The 18,779-nt window shown below is 35.1% G+C and overlaps 1 protein-coding gene across 1 annotated transcript in view; it reads left to right on the top strand.

Moving 5' to 3' along the window:
• LOC121382333 (potassium voltage-gated channel unc-103-like) overlaps positions 1 to 18,779 on the top strand; it is an 85,093-nt gene that overhangs the window by 8,506 nt on the left and 57,808 nt on the right. The window lies entirely within an intron of this gene.

Genomic DNA, 18,779 nt, shown 5'->3' with positions numbered 1-18,779 from the left:
TATTTCTAGCTGCATTTATAATTCTGTTATGCATATTTTAAAAAATCATTCAAATATATAATGAATGTAAATCTTTTACTCCTTTTTCCTTCTAACATGGCAAATTCAAATTGTGTCTGGGGGTGATTACACTGAATGTGAGTGTAACAAATAGTAATCAATGTCAAAGAACTAGTTTTTAGATCAGTATGTAACCATTTTCAGTTGGAAAAATCAGACTATGTACTCAGTATTTTCTGTCACTCAGTATTTTCTGTTAATAATGAAATTGTCTTAAAATTTTGAATCTTCCATTGATGGCAACTTGAGATAAAACATAATCCTGTATGGATATCGTGTACATAAATTGCAACACAAGTTGTTTCCTGATGTCAGTACTTAGAATTTTACTGGAATTTTGTTTGTATCTAACACGTAATAGTCTCATGAAAACTTACAATATGGCTTGTGTGACTGCACGGTAATTTGTTTATTTCAAACCTGGTGGGTCGGCTGTATTTTGTTTTTTAATTCTATTCTATTTTTGGGGATGGCGAGTGTACCAAACAATTGCCTCCCTCCCACCCCTCCTTAAGAAAGAAATATCTCCATAAATAAAGTGCATGATGCATAGATAAGGATGGGTTTTTTTGTGTGGTTTATCAACAAATGTATGCAGATATTCAACTGTTTATGTTGTGTCTCGAATCAGTATGACATGCTGAGTCAGTTCATGCAAGGTATACATACTGGACCTGGAGACCCCAGTGACGCACCCAACCTGGTGAACTTTGTGACTCCACCCGATTTCAGTCTTGCCAGCAAGGCAGGTCATTTTATTTATTTCCCCTTTCCTTGGTTTGTCAATCTCTACACTCAGAATGACCTTGTTTTTGACACCTTTCTTCTGTCTGCTCTCTTCTATGGAACATGCCCACCTTCATGATTCCTTCTGGCACTAATTGATTGATAATATTTTACCTATAGTGTTATGTGGAATGCTCAGGCTTGCTTCCTTGGTGCACTTCTGATGGTGCAGTCTTTATTTGTAGTGTTATATGGAATGCCTAAATTCTTGATACTTTCCTGCACTATTGATGCCATAATGGTGCAATCTTTTATCTGTCCTGTTATGTGGAATGCTTCCTTGGTGCACGTTTGATGGTGCAATCTTTATCTGTAGTGTTATGTGGAATGCCTAAATTCTCTATACTTCTCTGAACTATTGATGCCATGATGGTGCAATCTTTTATCTGTCCTGTTATGTGGAATGCTCAAATTCTTGCTTCTTTGGTGCACTTGTGATGGTGCAGTCTTTATCTATAGCGTTTTGTGGAAAACTTGAAATTTTGATTCTTTTCTGCACTGTCGATGATGGAGTATAAATTACAGCTATTTGTAGTCTTTTCTGGAATGTTCAAATTTTTAATTCTTTCCTACACTATTGATGATGCAATCTGTAACTATATAGTGTCGTGTACAGTGGGAATGCCAATTTGCTTGATTCTTTACTGCATTATGGATGATGCAGTCCTTTATTGTTATGTCACCGGCCTCGGTGGCGTCGTGGCAGGCCATCGGTCTACAGGCTGGTAGGTACTGGGTTCGGATCCCAGTCGAGGCATGGAATTTTTAATCCAGATACCGACTCCAAACCCTGAGTGAGTGCTCCGCAAGGCTCAGTGGGTAGGTGTAAACCACTTGCACCGACCAGTGATCCATAACTGGTTCAACAAAGGCCATGGTTTGTGCTATCCTGCCTGTGGGATGCGCAAATAAAAGATCCCTTGCTGCCTGTCGTAAAAAGAGTAGCCTATGTGGCGACAGCGGGTTTCCTCTAAAAAAATCTGTGTGGTCCTTAACCATATGTCTGACGCCATATAACCGTAAATAAAATGTGTTGAGTGCGTCGTTAAATAAAACACTTCTTTCTTTCTTTCTTTATTGTTATGTGGAATTTCCTTCTTGGTTCTTTCTTGCACTCTTTAATCTTTATTTAAGATCTACAATCTTTATTTGTATTATAATAAATGCCTAAATTCTTAACCCTTCCTTGGAGTCTTTGTCTGTAGTGTCATGTTGAATATACTGAAATACTTGAGTTTGTTTCTGCACTATTGTTAGTGCAGTCATCATTTTTGGTAGTGTCATGTGGAATGCTCAAATATTTGTTTCTTTCCTACACTATTGAATGATGCAATCTTTACATGTTTTTGGGTACTTAAATTCTTAATTCCTTAATGCCTAAATTCTAGATTCCTCACTGAACTATTGATGGTGTTAAGTTGAATGGCTGAAGTCTTGGTACTTCTTGATATTGCAGTTTTTATCTCTTATGTTTTATGAAATGCTAAACTTCTTGATTATTTACTACACTATTGATCTATTGATGGTGCTGTCTTTGTAGTGTTGTGTGGAATTCTAAAATTCTTGATACTTTTGTGCATTAATGGTGCAGTCATTATCTGTAGTAATGTGTGGAAAACTGTTAACTCTTGTTATGTAAAGTGCCTAAGTTCTTGTGTCTTTCTTGCACTATTGATATGTTATTTCAAATACTCAATTGTTGACCACAATTGTTGTAACACTGATCATGCAGTGTTTATATGTTATATGTTTCCAGTTTGCTCAAAATGTTGATTGATTTCTGTACTGCTGGTAATGCAGGTTCTTTTTGTAGTGTTGTAAATATGGAATATGCTCCAATTGTTGATTTTGTTTGTTGAGCAATTTGTTATGTTGATCACTGGCTACATGCATTTAAAATTAAATTAATGGTTAGTAGTATATTTAGAAATATTTTTGTCTTATTTATATATGTAAAATGTATTCTGGATTTGACTCAAATTCTAGACTTTATGCTTTTGTTTTAGAGTTTGAACTTTGATAAGCAAGACTTTATATTACTTCGGCTAGACGTTTTTGTCTGGTTTAATAGTGAACTAAGTTTGAGTCCACACATTATTTGAATAATGTATGATCTTGCTTCCTGTTATATATTTTGCACTGTTCAAAGGTTTTAATGCAAATTCCAAAATGCTGTTATATTCCCTCACCCTTAGTTATTAGCATATAGCTCTTGAGTTTATGATTTGACATCACAGAAAACAAAGTCTTATGAAGTCTACTGGCCCTAGTTTTTAAACACTACAGCATATTTTTCACTATTAGAGCCGTTTATGATCACTGCAATTAAACATTACTTATATTTTATTCTTTAGATTATCCATTTCCATACAACCAGAGTGTTTTTTGGTCATCCTGGTGTTTGTAGTACCAAAAATTTCATTTTTCATATTTTTTTAAAACGTATGTGTGCTTGAGAAGTAGTGGTTTATTGATTTGAGTTCCAGTCTATTTTTAAGAATATTTCCTGTTTTAACATCACAGACTCTTCTTTCACTCTTATTGTAACTTTATCCAAATGAGTTACAGGTTTGTAAATTAACTAAACTTAGTGTCCATTTTTTACGGGTTAAAACTAGGGTCTGCGCCTTTAATAATTAATAACGGTTCCAATCTCACCTTTGTTTTAATAATTAATAACGGTTCCAATCTCACCTTTGTTTTAATAATTAATAACGGTTCCAATCTCACCTTTGTTTTAATAATTAATAACGGTTCCAATCTCACCTTTGTTTTAATAATTAATAACGGTTCCAATCTCACCTTTGTTTTAATAATTAATAACGGCTCCAATCTCACCTTTGTTTTAATAATTAATAATGGCTCCAATCTCACCTTTGTTTTAATAATTAATAACTCACCTTTGTTCTAATAATTAATAACGGTTCCAATCTCACCTTTGTTTTAATAATTAATAATGGCTCCAATCTCACCTTTGTTTTAATAATTAATAACGGTTCCAATCTCACCTTTGTTTTAATAATTAATAACGGTTCCAATCTCACCTTTGTGTTAATAATTAATAATGGCTCCAATCTCACCTTTGTTTTAATAATTAATAACGGTTCCAATCTCACCTTTGTTTTAATAATTAATAATGGCTCCAATCTCACCTTTGTTTTAATAATTAATAACTCACCTTTGTTCTAATAATTAATAATGGTTCCAATCTCACCTTTGTTTTAATAATTAATAATGACTCCAATCTCACCTTTGTTTTAATAATTAATAACGGTTCCAATCTCACCTTTGTGTTAATAATTAATAATGGCTCCAATCTCACCTTTGTTTTAATAATTAATAACGGTTCCAATCTCACCTTTGTTTTAATAATTAATAATGGCTCCAATCTCACCTTTGTTTTAATAATTAATAATGGCTCCAATCTCACCTTTGTTTTAATAATTAATAACTCACCTTTGTTCTAATAATTAATAATGGTTCCAATCTCACCTTTGTTTTAATAATTAATAATGACTCCAATCTCACCTTTGTTTTAATAATTAATAACGGTTCCAATCTCACCTTTGTTTTAATAATTAATAATGGCTCCAATCTCACCTTTGTTTTAATAATTAATAACGGTTCCAATCTCACCTTTGTTTTAATAATTAATAACGGCTCCAATCTCACCTTTGTTTTAATAATTAATAACGGCTCCAATCTCACCTTTGTTTTAATAATTAATAACGGCTCCAATCTAACCTTTGTTTTAATAATTAATAACTCACCTTTGTTCTAATAATTAATAATGGTTCCAATCTCACCTTTGTTTTAATAATTAATAATGGCTCCAATCTCACCTTTGTTTTAATAATTAATAACGGTTCCAATCTCACCTTTGTTTTAATAATTAATAACGGCTCCAATCTCACCTTTGTTTTAATAATTAATAATGGCTCCAATCTCACCTTTGTTTTAATAATTAATAACGGCTCCAATCTCACCTTTGTTTTAATAATTAATAACGGCTCCAATCTCACCTTTGTTTTAATAATTAATAACTCACCTTTGTTCTAATAATTAATAATGGTTCCAATCTCACCTTTGTTTTAATAATTAATAATGACTCCAATCTCACCTTTGTTCTAATAATTAATAACGGTTCCAATCTCACCTTTGTTCTAATAATTAATAACGGCTCCAATCTCACCTTTGTTCTAATAATTAATAACGGTTCCAATCTCACCTTTGTTTTAATAATTAATAATGGCTCCAATCTCACCTTTGTTTTAATAATTAATAACTCACCTTTGTTCTAATAATTAATAATGGTTCCAATCTCACCTTTGTTTTAATAATTAATAATGACTCCAATCTCACCTTTGTTTTAATAATTAATAACGGTTCCAATCTCACCTTTGTTTTAATAATTAATAATGGCTCCAATCTCACCTTTGTTTTAATAATTAATAACGGTTCCAATCTCACCTTTGTTTTAATAATTAATAACGGCTCCAATCTCACCTTTGTTTTAATAATTAATAACGGCTCCAATCTCACCTTTGTTTTAATAATTAATAACGGCTCCAATCTCACCTTTGTTTTAATAATTAATAACTCACCTTTGTTCTAATAATTAATAATGGTTCCAATCTCACCTTTGTTTTAATAATTAATAATGGCTCCAATCTCACCTTTGTTTTAATAATTAATAACGGTTCCAATCTCACCTTTGTTTTAATAATTAATAACGGCTCCAATCTCACCTTTGTTTTAATAATTAATAATGGCTCCAATCTCACCTTTGTTTTAATAATTAATAACGGCTCCAATCTCACCTTTGTTTTAATAATTAATAATGGCTCCAATCTCACCTTTGTTTTAATAATTAATAACTCACCTTTGTTCTAATAATTAATAATGGTTCCAATCTCACCTTTGTTCTAATAATTAATAACGGCTCCAATCTCACCTTTGTTTTAATAATTAATAACTCACCTTTGTTCTAATAATTAATAACGGTTCCAATCTCACCTTTGTTCTAATAATTAATAACGGCTCCAATCTCACCTTTGTTTTAATAATTAATAACTCACCTTTGTTCTAATAATTAATAATGGTTCCAATCTCACCTTTGTTTTAATAATTAATAACGGTTCCAATCTCACCTTTGTTCTAATAATTAATAACGGTTCCAATCTCACCTTTGTTCTAATAATTAATAACGGCTCCAATCTCACCTTTGTTCTAATAATTAATAACGGTTCCAATCTCACCTTTGTTTTAATAATTAATAACGGTTCCAATCTCACCTTTGTTCTAATAATTAATAACGGTTCCAATCTCACCTTTGTGTTAATAATTAATAATGGTTCCTATCTCACCTTTGTTTTAATAATTAATAATGGCTCCAGTCCAACTTTTGTTCTAATAATTAATAATGGTATGGTAATACATAGGAAACTGTTAGAATGTCTTAAAATTTTAGTAAATGCATTTTGTTTGCTTTTATATTGACCCAGATTGCATCATGAGCATATGTATAAGAGCAATTTTCATAATATATTTATATCATTCATATTATTATTATTGTTATTGTGGTTGTTATTATTGTTATTATTTTAATGATTATTATTACTGTTGTTATTATTATTACTGTTATTATTATTATTATTATTATTATTATTATTATTAGGCTGCATAAAATGTTTGTTGGTGAGCATCTTGTTTTCTCTAAATATGTGGGAGGGATTGTTTTAAACAAAGAGTGAAATATTGTGTACAAGGCAGTGTATTGTGTGGGTTAATACATGCAATTTTGACATGATATATATTTGAAGAAATATTTATATTTCCAGAAATTTTCTACAATTCTCTTTTAGTTCTTGGAGAGTAATATTGGCCATGCAGTGGTTTAAAATTATAACTTGAAAAATATACTCAACAAAATAAATTAAGGGCCAGTAGATATTTTGGATGGAGTTTTGTTCATATTATATTATTTCAACAAGTGTTGACCAGATATGATTTCTAAACAGTGCGTGAGTAAATTGCAACTCATGGTGCGCACAAAAATTGTGCACGGGGTTGTTATTTCGTGAATATCCCAACATGTGTTGGAAATTCGGCTGTCGTTAAGTTCATTTTATGGTAATCCGTACGGGACCCACGTCCTTTTGCTTGCTGGTTTTTGCTGTTTAAATCGTTAAAATCAGAAGAATGCCACAACGTCGTCACCTTAAACCGAAGATGCTGCTAGAGCCGTTGGTTTATTGCAAGCTGGTTCATCCCATTATCAGGTTGGGAATCGGTTTGGCGTTAGTCACAGTGTAATCGGTAGATTATGGGATAAGTTCCAAAACACTGGAACTGTCAAAAGATGACCACAAACTGGTCGTCCAAAGAAAACTACAGCTCCTCAGGACCGACAAATCACGTTGATGGCAAAACGAAACCGTCTGTCTTCAGCTACAGAACTCGATAGACAATTCAGGAATGCCACTGGCATAAACATTTCTACACAAACGTTTAGAAACAGGCTGCATAAGTCTCATCTACACGCTCAGCGACTTGTTGTACACCCTCCATTACGTCCGCATCATCGTCAACATCGAGTCCCAATTTTCCAGAAATTACGTCGACATTCCTGTAAACGATTTGCGTCCTATCCTTTTCACAGATGAGGAGTTCAGGCGCAAAACCCAGTAAGTCCATCCGACTTCGTTTGTTTTAAAATGGAGATTTTTACCTGATGGTAATTTTAATTCTCACTAATTCCACTTTTCGTGTCATGAAATGGTTATGAAGCAATGAACAAAAAATATGAATATAGAAAATGAACCTTTATTCAAAAACTCGGTAATTACCAAAATGTGATTGATTTTTCTGCAAAACCAAGTAAGTCCTCCTTCGGTTTGTTTGCAAAACTCAGTAAGTCCATTTCTGGAGACTAGTCTTATGGAAATGTTGCAGAGTCAAAGAACAGACAATTAGAAACATCTTAAAAGTGAAGGTTCAATTAAACATTTAAAAAAGAAGAACTTTACCAAAGTTTGGCAGTTGCTGGCCTATTGTTCCTAGCCTTCACAAAGCATTAAAACTGACACTTATTTAAAACGACTGTGCCATACCAGTGTAATAACAATGACAGTAAGATACTCACTCTAGAAATGTAATTATGGAAAGATGACTGGAAAATAATGCCAGTTGGGTCACAACATACTCCATCCCCCATTGGAAGTTATAAAAAGATTACACGAAAGTTCAGTCAGTTATCCAGCCCCCTCCCCCAATTTAAACACACATCCATCGATTTATTGAAATTGGGCTAGTGAGTGTTAAAGTAATTTTTCACAATATTGAACAAACTGGCACACCACATAATTCCTGGTCACACGTGTGCATGTTAAACGAGGAATCAAAACCTTCACCACTGTAGCGAGCTGTTTTGGCTATAGAACAGACCGAACGTCGTGGCCGACATCGTTTATGCTTTCCTGTTGGTGATAACATCACAGGTGCGTCAACTACATCATAAGTTTCCATAACTAGCGTGGATAAATTACCCAAAATCCGGAGGAATTATACGAATTCAGCGCGCAAAAATGCTTATCATGGGCGTGGCCATCTTATGCGTCATGTGATCTGATGTGCACTTGTGATTGGCGGTCTACAAACTACGTGGTTCTGCAGACAAACTCAGATGGCGTTTACGAGGTTCTGCAAAGAAATCATATTCTAGCTTGGATTTAGAGTGGGACTAACGGGCTTTTGAAGCAAAATTTATTTGCTCATCGGGTACTAGGGACTGAGAAGGTTTGTCTCCAACAGTTATCTCAATTTTCATGGATGTGGCGTTTACGAGGTTTTGCGCCTGAACTCCTCAGATGAATCCAGGTTTTGCTTGAACTTTCATGATGGCAGACGACGTGTTTGCCGAAATGAAAGGTTCAAAGATTGTTGTGTGGTGGAACATGATCATTTTGGAGGAGGCTCCATTATGGTTTGGGGAGGCATCAGTTTGGATGGATCTACAGACCTATACGTCATTCCAAATGGAAGTTTGACTGCTATGAGATACCGAAATGAGATCCTTGATCCAATTGTTTGACCGTATGCTGGTGCTATTGGAGATGGGTTCCTGTTAATGGACAATAATGCCAGACCTCATCGAGCAAGATTGGTGAATGACTATCTCAACAGGCAAACAATTCAACATATGGATTGGCCAGCTTACTCACCTGACCTCAACCCAATAGAGCATGCTTGGGACATTCTTCAACAAAGAATTTCTAAGCGACCACAAGCTCCAAATATACTTCAAGAACTTGCAGACTCCTTGGAAGAAGAATGGCACCAAATTCCTCAAGCGGAGTTTCGAGATTTGATACAAAGCTTTCCAAGGCGATGCCGAGCAATAATTCAAGCACGTGGAGGTCACACGCTATTGACAGTAATTTCCTGAATAGAAAAGTGTTATTGTTTGAAGAGTTGTTCTGTGTAAAATAATTGTTAATCACTGTTTTTTTACTTTTTCAATGTCAGTATGCCATACGACTAGCAGTCTCAACAGAGAATAAAAGCTCCAACTTTGTTTGCTTTTATAACAGCAAAAACAGATAAAGTTTGTATCATATTAAATAACAAATTCCAAAATGTCTACTGGCCCTTAATTTATTTTGTTGAGTATATACATGGTAAAAATAAAAACAAAAATATATTAAAACAAGTCTTTGGCTTGACCTTTTTAGGTGGGTGGGAAGGAATTGTCATCAATTCTTTTTTTATGTAGCCTTACTATTATTATTACTTGTTTTTTTGTTTGTTATTATTTGTTATTATTACTATTGTTGTTGTTTTTGTTGTTATTATAATACATTTTGTTATTGTTGTTTTGTCTTTGGTGTTATATAAATCCCTGTATTTTATTCTGTTTTATCTATGGGCCACATTTAATGTAGATTCTATGAGAGCTTTTCAGCAAGGTTTGACTGTTTAATTTTATCTTTATATTTTTTTACACATCTGGGCTGCATTCAGTTCACAGATTTCATTATGATCGAGCACCCACTAACAGTCTGACTGGCTCCTGTCCTATCACATTAATTTAATATTAAGGGTAAAAAACAGGTTATATAGTGAGCTTCTTGTAAAAAGCCTGGGGTATTTGCAGCAATTTGGCATTCATTCCTGTGTCTCATCTCACACCAAGAGAACACGCTACCACTAAGCCACATCCCATCCCTTGAAAGACTTTAAGCATCTGCGTTTGAAACCATTTCATGTATAACGTCCAGATTTTTCATTAGCGTTTTATGTTTTTTATTACTCCCTCCTGGTTTTTATCGCTATATTAATTACATGAGATTAAACCGTTTTTACCTTGTCTTCACATTACGAGTGGTATGCAGTGTCTGAAATAATCAATCAATGTTTATGATGGGACATTTCACAGCAGGCTACAAATAACTTGTTATGTAAGCTGGGTAAAAAAAAAAAAAAAAGTAAAAAAAAATCCTTTAACATTTCTGATTTTTTTTTTTTTTTTGCAAATTAGGAGACATACATTATACCTTTAAAATATTTGCCAGATGTATGAAGTGTTGTAGAAGTGATCACTGTCAGTGGTCCCACTGAATCATTTCCAAATGTCAGAGTAGCCATAAGTGCATTGATTTGAGGTTGAAGATAATTAGTCTTATATCTGGTTTAATACTGTTTGAAGAACACCAGTATCATATCTAGGTTAACTAACAGATGTTTGGGGAGCACCAGTATGATATCTAGTTTAACTGGGGAGCACCAGTGTCATATCTAGGTTAACTAACATGTTTGGGGAGCACCATTGTTATATCTAGTATAACACTGGGGAGCACCAGTGTCACATTTAGTTTAACACTGGGGAGCACCAGTGTCATATGTAGTTTAACATGTTTTGGGGGCACCAGTATGATATTTAGTTTAATTGGGGAGCACCAGTGTGATATCTAATTTTACAGATGTTTGGGGAACACCAGTATTATATCTAGTTTAACACTGGGGAGCACCAGTGTCATATCTAGATTAACTAACAGATATTTGGGGAACACCAGTGTCATATCTAGTTTAACACTGGGGAGCACCAGTGTCATATCTCGTTTAACACTGTAGAGCACCTGTGTCATATCTAGTTTAACACTGGGAGCACCAGTGTTATATCTAGTTTAACACTGAGAGCACCAGTGCCTTATCTAGTTTAACACTGGGAGCACCAGTGCCGTATCTAATTTAACTAACAGATGTTTGGGGAGCACCAGTGTCATATCTAGGTTAACACTGGGGAGCACCAGTGTCATATCTACAGGTAGTTAATACTGTTTAGTGAAAGCATCAATGTCATATCTAGCTTAATAATACTATTTATTGAATACCAGTTTCATATCTAATTTAAGGTTGTTTGGGGAGCACCAGTGTCATAGACCTACACATGTCTAGTTTACTACTCTTTGGGAAGCACTGGTCTCATATCTAGTTTTATACAATTTCATAAAATAAAACATTGTCATTAAGCTGCTTGATTAGTATCTGGTTTTAAAAAAAACAAGAAAAGAAAAAAGAAGCAGAAAAAAATGCCACATCTGTGCCATACCCTATATAAAACGTAGTCTGAGCTGTCCTGACCAAGTGTCTGAACAACCAATATGTTAGACACAATTAAAATAGCTGTATAGTTTAAACTTTGCTGAGATGTTGCTGAACTCATATCCATTTCCTTTGCAAGTTGTAGATCATCCACTAGTAAATGTTCAGCTTGTGGTATATAGCCCAGTTCTCAGTGCTCGATTTGCCTTCCTATGATTGAATCATGCTCCAGCTGTACAGAGTACAAAATGTCAGAGCTGTCCAATTATCGGTGGGCATTTCACTCCGAGTGAATGTTTCGACACAGTCTTCATATTAACGATGTGTTCATTTGACACGCTTTTTGCTTTCATTAGTTTAAACCCGACTAACGGATGTGCCAAGTTAGTCTAATTTGGTGCTAGTTGTTAAAGTAGGTGATGGATTTTTGGTGCAGTTTGACTGTTAACTTTCTTTATCCACTGCTTATGACTACAGTATAATCTATGTTAATCAGCCACCTGAATAATATTTATGACTTTATCTTTTACGACAGGTGGGGGTTTGCTCATTCCAACCAAGGTTTCCTCTGATGACTACAAGTGAGAAATACTAAATGTTTGACATCCAATAGCCAATGATTAACTGATCAATGTGCTCTAGTGGTGTCATTAAACAAAACAAACTTTTAGACAGGTGGCTGCCCTATACTATATTATGCTACATTTAGAAAGAATATTCTTTTATCTCTAGCTGTTCAAGACAGAGGCATTCTGTGACTTCAGTCCATGTGAAATGATACGCTCTTGTATCTGTGACTTCAGTCCATGTGAAATGATATGCTCTTGTATCTGTGACTTCAGTCCATATGAAATGATACACTCTTGTATCTATGATGTCAGTCCGTATGAAATGATACACTCTTGTATCTATGATGTCAGTCCATATGAAATGATACACTCTTGTATCTATGATGTCAGTCCATGTGAAATGATACGCTCTTGTATCTGTGACTGCAGTCCATGTGAAATGATACGCTCTTTTATCTGTGACGTCAGTCCATGTGAAATGATATGCTCTTGTATCTGTGATGTCAGTCCATGTGAAATGATACGCTCTTGTATCTGTGACGTCAGTCCATGTGAAATAATACGCTCTTGTATCTGTGACGTCAGTCCATGTGAAATGATATGCTCTTGTATCTGTGATGTCAGTCCATGTGAAATGATATGCTCTTGTATCTGTGACGTCAGTCCATGTGAAATGATACGCTCTTGTATCTGTGACGTCAGTCCATGTGAAATGATATGCTCTTGTATCTGTGACGTCAGTCCATGTGAAATGATATGCTCTTGTATCTGTGACGTCAGTCCATGTGAAATGATACGCTCTTGTATCTGTGACGTCAGTCCATGTGAAATGATACGCTCTTGTATCTGTGATGTCAGACAGCAATCTTGGCATAAAGTAATGCTGTTTTTATTTTTCCTGAAAACAAGAAAACACTATCTGACATAGAAAATATATGGCTATTTTCAGTGTATATGTTCAAGAAAAACATTTTGGGGGCTAATGGTGATACATGTATCTACATACGTATTTCATTGTGTCATAAAAGAATAACGTTTTGGATATTTGTACAGCATTATTGACTGGACAAGTATATGCACGTCTAAAAATCTATTTGTCCACCAATATATTTTCTGTGTCCAAATAAGTGGTTTGTTTATCCAAGAGCATCAATGATGGGTTTGACTGCTTAAACTTTTGACTGTTTGGTAAATGTTTATTTGTCCACTGGATAACTGTTGAGGTGGGTTTTTTCCTATCTAAGCCAGGACAAATGATCAAAACATACTTAATTTGAACACTATTGTTAACACCATGATTTAATTTAACAGTCTTCATGACTGGTACCCACTGCACTATTTCTCGCTCCAGCCAGTGCATAACGACTGGTACATAAAAGGCTGTGGTATGTGGTTTTCCTGTCTGTGGGATGGTGCATATAAAAGACCCCTGCTGCTAATCGAAAGAGTAGCCCATGAAGTGGCGACAGCAGGTTTCCTCCCTCAATATGTGTGTGACCTTTAACCATATGTCCGACGCCATATAACTGTAAATAAAATGTGTTGAGTGCGTCATTAAATAAAACATTTTCTTCCTTCCCATGACTGATATGTCAATATATGCCACCTTTCAATCAGTTACAGCTACTAAGCTTTAAACAACTGGCTTCTCCAATTATTTGTAAGTCTATTGATTAATGAATTTATGAGTGTATAAGTAATTAAACAAATAGAGGGAAATGACTAAGGTGAGCTTGCTAAGGGGAAAAGGTCTAGGGGTTAGTAACCACCAGCTAGGAGGAATTGTTAGGGGTGGGTTGGTGGGTAATTGTCGTAGAATTGTACAAGAATCTATGTGGCAGCAGTCAGTTTCCTCTTTTGAACTAAAGGCTCATATAGACTGGATGAATGGCATATAATTGTCCAAAAAAAGAAGAAGTTTGTTTTGTTTAACAACACCACTAGAGCACATTGATTTATTAATCATCAGCTGTTGGATGTCAAACATATGGTCCTTTTGACTTAGTCATAGAGGAAACCCGTTACATTTTTCCATTAGTAGCAAGGGATCTTTTATATGCACCATCCCACAGACAGGATAGCACATACCATGGCCTTTAATATACCAGTTGTGGTGCACTGGCTGGAACGAGAAATAGCCCAATGATCCACAGATGCGAATCAATCCTAGACCGACTGCACATTAGACGTGCACTTTACCACTGGGCTATGTCCTGCCCATGTATATGTCCAAAACACAATCAACAAAGGAGGCAATAGTTGGACCACATGGACATGCCTCATCATGTCTGTATGGTAGTACTGAACCAAATAATATCCGGCTGGGTCAAAGTTTGAGGTGCAGCAAACATTCGATAGAGCAGTTAATACCACAAGTCCTGCCATTGCTGATAAATGTGACTGTGTTTGTTGTAAAAAAAAATTAGTTTCATCTGGAGAAAAAATGTATGCAGTTTCATTTCATCTAGTACCACTGTAAAAAACAAGAGTACTAAAATGATGTGTGAAACTAGGGTTGTTGTAAAAACATCTGGTTATACTGAAAATGAGCCATGAAAGGTATCATTTTCTTCAGTTAATACCTTGGGGTAGGGGTTGTGGTACTGATATTTATGGATCATAGTTTGGTTGATATATTGTATATATAGTGTTTTTAAACACAAATGTTAACATGGTCACCTATGGGATTTTATTTAGTATGGTATAACCATATGAGCCTTAAGCCATCACCATCTGTTTTGGACATGATGCAGCTCAGGTAACAAAGTCATTTATCCAGAACAGCATGTTTCATTCATTCATTTATGCTTATTTTCATTCTAATATCCAATTAAGGTTCAAACACACTGTCCTGGGCACACACACCTCAGCTATCTGGGCTGTCTGTCCAGGATAGAGGGTTAGCGGTTAGTTGTTAGTGGTTAGTGAGAGAGAAGAGCATGTAGTGGCCTTACACCTACATTGAGTTATTAAAACTCACTCTGAGTGGAAGCCAGTACCAGGATGCGAACCCAGTACCTACCAGCCTTATACTCGATGGTTTAGCCACTATAGCACCGATGCCAGTAGCCTTGCTTCATCCATGATTCAATATAACTACAGAAATAAAGTTACATCATCAAATCTTGTCTGTTGTAATCACTAGAAAACACCAACATCTACTTAGTGTGCAGTCAGGGTTATCACTCCTATTGATTCGGTTCCTAATGGAAAATTATTCCCACAAGGTCTAAGATATCTGATTTACTGTCATGACCTCAAGAGTGTACAGTAACTCTGTTACCTGACTGGGATAAAACAATTTTTACAGTAATTCCATTACAGTGTGCCTGTATTTCTGCGGTCAGTTGTGGACCATTTATGGATGGTTCTACATCACAGTGTTTATTAACCTGACCTGAGATTCTTTTAATTGGAGGTTTTAGGTTTTGCGTTGCTAAAGGATTTATTTAAATAGGAGCTCAGAAAATAATATACTGGTTTTCGTTGTCATTATTTTTGGACCTGAGAAAGAAAATGAGATACAGGTTTAGAAAAAAGTTAGTTTCAGCTGTGGTTTGTTTCGTTTTGTTTCGTTTTGTTTTAACCACACCACTAGAGCACATTGATTATTAATCATCGGCTATTGGATGTCAAACATCTGGTAATTTTGACATATAGTCATAGAGAGGAAATCCGCTACATTTTTCCATTAGTAGGAAGGGATCTTGGATAGCACATACCACAGCTAGCCTTTGGCTGGAACGAGAAATAGCCCTTTGGACCCAGTGATGGGTATCAATCCCAAAACGACCGGGCACCAAGCGAGCACTTTACCACTGGGTTACATCCCACCCTTTTAGCTGTGGAAATATTCTGACTGGAGGTTTACAAGTTCAATCTTTTGTGTTCATTATTTTGTTGCCATGGAATTTATTAGAAAAATTTATGAAAAAATATTATTCTGCTACCTTGGTCAATGCATTTTGGAGGTTGAGAAATATAATTGGTACATGGTTAATTGGAAAGGTTTTATTTTCAGCTGTAGAAATCTTTTGATTGGATGTTTAAACATTGATTGTGTTGTGTTTTTACTGTAAAGGAATTCCTAGTGAAATGTCTTGAGCTGAGAGGTGAATATTCTTTTAGCTGACTGAATAGCAGTTATGGTGCATTAACTCATCCATGAGATTAGTTTTTTCTTTTAACATACAGAATCATTTATTATTGTCATAAAATCCACTGTTACCAATTTTGTTGTTGATTCAATCGATGACACAGATAGAGAGGAAGCTGTGGCTATCGCACCATGGGCTACACTTTTTGATTAGCAGCATGGGATCTTTTATATGTACAATTCAGCAGACTTTTTGATTAGCAGCAAGGGATCTTTTATGTGTACAATTCAGCAGACTTTTTGATTAGAAGCAAGGGATCTTTTATATATACAATTCAGTAGACTTTTTGATTAGCAGCAAGGGATCTTTTATATATACAATTCAATGGAGTTTTTGATTAGCAGCAAGGGATCTTTTATATATACAATTCAATGGAGTTTTTGATTAGCAGCAAGGGATCTTTTATGTGTACTTTTTAACAGACTTTTTGATTAGCAGCAAGGGATCTTTTATATGTACAATTCAACAGACATTTTGATTAGCAGCAAGGGATCTTTGACATGTACAATTCAACAGACAAGATAGTACATACAATAGCTTTTGTTACACTAGTTGTATAGAGCACTGGCTGGAATGAGAAATAGCCCAATGGGTGCACTGATCCACGATCCTAGATCAATCATGCATCAGAAGAATGTTTTATCATTGGGCTACATCCCATCTCTTTATGTTAACTGTACAAAAGCTGCTGACACTAATTGTTAATAGTGCTGACACAAGATGATTTAAAGTTTGTTTTGTTTAACGATATCACTAGACCACATTGATTTATTAATCGTCAACTATTGGATGTCAAACATTTGGTAATTTTGACATATAGTCTTAAAGAGGAAACCATCCTACAGACAGAATAGCACATACCATGGCCTTTGATATATCAGTCATGGTGCACTGGCTGGAATGAGAAATAGGACAATGGGCCCATTGACTGACGGGGATTGATCTCAAACCAACTGCACCTCAAGCGAGTGCTTTACCACTGGGCTACGTCCTGCCCCCCCCCCCCTCCCAAGATGATTAAAACTGTTGTTGTGTTTGTATTTTGCATTAGCAGATGATGTAGGTGAGGCAAGGTTGCTACTTTTAAAAGATTATCAGGTGTCTTTGTGCTGGTTGTGGAGTGGCAGACCTCTGCAAATTGCCAGAATGATAATTTTGTACATGCAACACTTGTGCTAGTCTGGTTTCGCATAACCCATTTTTCATTCCTGCATTAAATTTAGACCTTCATTTCATAGTCATAATGGATGATGCATAATAAAAAATGCATTACCTGATTTTTTGACATAACCCATCAATGGGTAACGCCAATTTTCAGTTCTCAGATACTTGAGTAGTTTGATGAATGTGCTGCCATCTGTGTTCACCACTGTTGATCTGTGATCCTCGCACACCAGGTGATTCATCGGCTGGCTTTTTGTTTCCATGCTTTCAGCACAGCTCATTGTAAACATGTAGATCCATCTTTTACCTTCTGCTGGGAGAGAAATCACATAAAAATTCTTTTGTTGCCATTGGTAAAAGTCTATTTGCGTTTTTCAATGGACTGTGTGTGTGTGTGTTTGTTAACTCTCCAACATGTAAAGTTCTCCAAGTTCTTCAGAAAAAAAGGACAAAAAAGGCTTAGTTTTTAGTGGAAACCAAACATTTATTGTAAAATAGAGACAACAAGTTTTAGACTATACTTTTCAACTGAGAATATGTTTTTGGAAATTGTGAATAATTTAACTGTGTGATTCATTTTCACTAGAGTCTGGGATTTCTGACACTCAATAAAACAGTGTTTGTTTATCATCCTGAAATTCTTCCTCTGGAGATTTGTTTTTTCTTGGCAATTTAATCGTATGTGGTATAGTATATTGAACAGATCATGAAGGGGTTTTATGTGATTTGGAAATGTATTTTCTTGGCAGTTTGATTTCATTTTAGTATAGTATACAGAACAGAATATAAAGTTTTTCAGTGTGACTTGGAAATAAACAGCTTTTAATCATATTTGCAACCAGTGAATAGATCTTAGTATTTAATTGTTTGTATTTTTTTAAAGGATTTCTGTTGACTTGGACATGGCATATATCTCTTAACAATCATGTTATCTGCAAAAGATCATTTCCAATTGTAGCACTTGATGAAGCAATCACTGTTTTTCAATTTAGAGAAATTCATCTTATCTTTACATGGACATGGACTATAGCTCTGAGTGTAATAGCAGTTGCCTGTGAATAGGTTGCGTTTTAATGGAGGAATCTTCTGTGGAAGTCGGTTGTGAGTGTTTTGTGTCCAGGCTGCATGCGAGGAGGCAGACCTGGTCTGGAGTTACATAAACATGGTTTTATCTCCATCCCTCGCCAGCTATGATAGCACACTGTGTTATGATTGATAAACTACACACCTTGGTGCTGCATGAAACCAAGTGGAGAAAGTAATAACACGTCTTAAGATATACGTACCTAGCTGTAGGGAGAAACCATTTTCACACATTTTACTACCAGATTAATCTTTTCTTAATACAAAATGCAAGATTTGTTTTTTATGATGTTTACAACCTAATCATTGATTAATTACATACTTCAGTAGTGTGAAAGACAAATTCAAACAAGTACAA

The sequence above is a fragment of the Gigantopelta aegis genome, chromosome 9, assembly GCF_016097555.1.
Source record: "Gigantopelta aegis isolate Gae_Host chromosome 9, Gae_host_genome, whole genome shotgun sequence".
Lineage (NCBI taxonomy): Eukaryota > Metazoa > Mollusca > Gastropoda > Neomphalida > Peltospiridae > Gigantopelta > Gigantopelta aegis.
The sequence above is the reverse complement of the archived record's forward strand: the minus strand, read 5'-3'. Positions and strand labels throughout refer to the sequence as shown.